General features: G+C 46.7%; 1 protein-coding gene and 1 long non-coding RNA gene across 2 annotated transcripts in view; both read left to right on the forward strand.

Moving 5' to 3' along the window:
- ARHGEF4 (Rho guanine nucleotide exchange factor 4) overlaps nucleotides 1-2,192 on the forward strand; it is a 491,134-nt gene that overhangs the window by 74,302 nt on the left and 414,640 nt on the right. The gene's annotated exons all lie outside the window — the stretch shown is intronic.
- Nucleotides 746-2,192, forward strand: part of LOC109288239 — a 16,124-nt gene continuing 14,677 nt past the window's right edge. Inside the window, exon 1 of the long non-coding RNA XR_002095100.1 lies at nucleotides 746-756. This is a non-coding gene — a long non-coding RNA (uncharacterized LOC109288239). The remainder of the gene's footprint in view (nucleotides 757-2,192) is intronic.

The raw sequence follows: 2,192 nt of genomic DNA on the forward strand, positions 1-2,192 counted from the left end.
GCCTGGCTTCTCCCTGCTAAGCAGGGATTATTCCCCACTCCCCTCTGCCTTACTCAAACACCTCAACATTAGCTAGTATAACACATACTGGCTATGGTCTGTGCTGTGGGAGACCACAGGCAGACAGGGTTTTTGGAGCTAATCAACAGGTAGCTTAATGTTCTTCCTTGGAAAAGGTCTTTAAGAAGAGCTCCATTAGTTAATGGAGAGAGGCTTTATTTTATTAATTGGTTGATAAACACTGAATGAGGGTGATAAACATTCCCTGCTGGGCTACTTGGGAGGCGGGGGGTGTGTGTGGAGAGAATAATCAGAGTATCCTGCCAGGGCCTGGCCATGCCCCCCTCAGCTCAGCCCTGTGGAAGTCAAGGGAGGGCTGCTGTAGCACCCCCTGACATCTAGCTTGAGCCACTGCGGACACGTACCTGTATTTCTGAGGTGTCTGTCCAGTTACAAAACTGATTTAGCTTATCCAGGTTAAACCTGCAAAGATTGAATCAATTCAGGCTCAGGCTTTTTGAATGTCTGTCCCTAGCCTTGGTGCTGCTATCCCAGTGCCCTGATGCCACTAGCCCAGCCACACAGCTCCCCACCACCCCCAAAGGACGCCCCTGCTCCTTTCACTCACTGAAGGGACAGGCACTTCCCCCCCCTCCCCCCTCTCCTGATGCATCCAGCTCCTGGGGATGCTCCCGTGACCCTGCCTGGCTGCATGCTAGCCACGTATGCCCACTACCTCCAGTCGCTCCAAGCAGTGTGCGTGTGTGGCACCCCCTGACTACTGCTCCTTGGTTGGTCGCCCATGTTGCCCAGCTGTGGTTGAGATTAAATATATTTATAAGACAAAGGCATAAGCCTGCAGTCTATAGACATCTCTCAGAGAAGTCACTGTCTGAATATATGTTAGAACTGTAAGCCTCATTTCCCCTTCATTAGTATCATTACAATGTATTTGTTGGGAGGACACAAATTTATTGCTCATTTATACAGATCTTGTAATCCTTCAGATTTAAGGCTGCAACCATCTTGTCTTGTAGCCCGTTTCTCATATAACATTGACTTGGTCATAGACTTGCTTTGCAGAGGAATGGCATATATTTGCAACCAAGTTGATCAAGCAGTTTTGAGGTACAGGCCATTCAAAAATTACCTGGATTGAAACTTCTTTTGTCTCTCTTCCCCACAAACTAAAACTGGCTCATTACTGCCAAGTTCATATCTTCCACATCATCCCAGCAACAGAAATAATATGCTTTGCTGTATTGGAGGAAAATGGTGGGGGGGTTGTGTCTGGGGAATGACAAGTAAGCAGTGTTATTAACATCAGATGTATCTGGTAGTGATACATGTTGAATAACTATGGGCAGCTTGCCCCCTGGTGGCTGCTTCCAGTTTAAAGTGCCCATTACTAAGCAAAACAATCCAGCTGAAGAACCAGTGAGTTTTGAGTCTGACCAAGTTCTGCGCTGAATTTGTGAGCTGGCTACTTTGCTGGATTGTGTGGACATTAAAGTTTAATAGATTTTTGTTGAACAGCTGCCTGTCAGATTGACTGCATTAGAAAATAGAGCTGTCCATCTGCAGAACAGCTAGCACAAATTCCCCAGAGAAAACACGTACATTTTCTGTACAAGTCCGAAGTACGTTATGTGGGGAGGTGAACAAGGAGGTCTCTCTAAGATTTTTAATACTACATTGCATCTGGTCTTTCTGTTAAGGGAAGGAGGTTAAGGATCCTTTTCATCTATACACTTTCTTCCTGCACATGGACATGCACGTGCACACGCACATGCGCACACACAATTTAGGAACAATAGCATTTCCCATACTGGGGGCAGTGTATGGGCTCCTCTATCTAGACACCTTTGGAAAGGACACTATTCCACAATGGCATGGATTGGTGTCTTAGGCCATGTGTAGATGAAACAAGGGGCATGTGTGAACAAAACTTTAATGTGGGTTAAATGCTTTTGCACCACTTTAATGGTGTTGGTGTTTGTATGTGTCAGTGGCGTATTACACAGTAATTCCAGCTGCTGTAGCAAATGCGGCGTAACGCGCCTTCAATGACTTGGGGTGCAGCAAACTAAAACTCTGAGGAGTTTGTTTGCTGCCCTACAGCCACGGAGCAAAGCACCAGGCTCTGCAGCTCATGGGCTCAGCAGGAAGCCTGTGCAGATAGCCTGGCAGCA

Source organism: Gavialis gangeticus, unplaced genomic scaffold (assembly GCF_001723915.1).
Source record: "Gavialis gangeticus isolate Ggan-Ray unplaced genomic scaffold, GavGan_comp1, whole genome shotgun sequence".
Classification (NCBI taxonomy): Eukaryota; Metazoa; Chordata; order Crocodylia; family Gavialidae; genus Gavialis; species Gavialis gangeticus.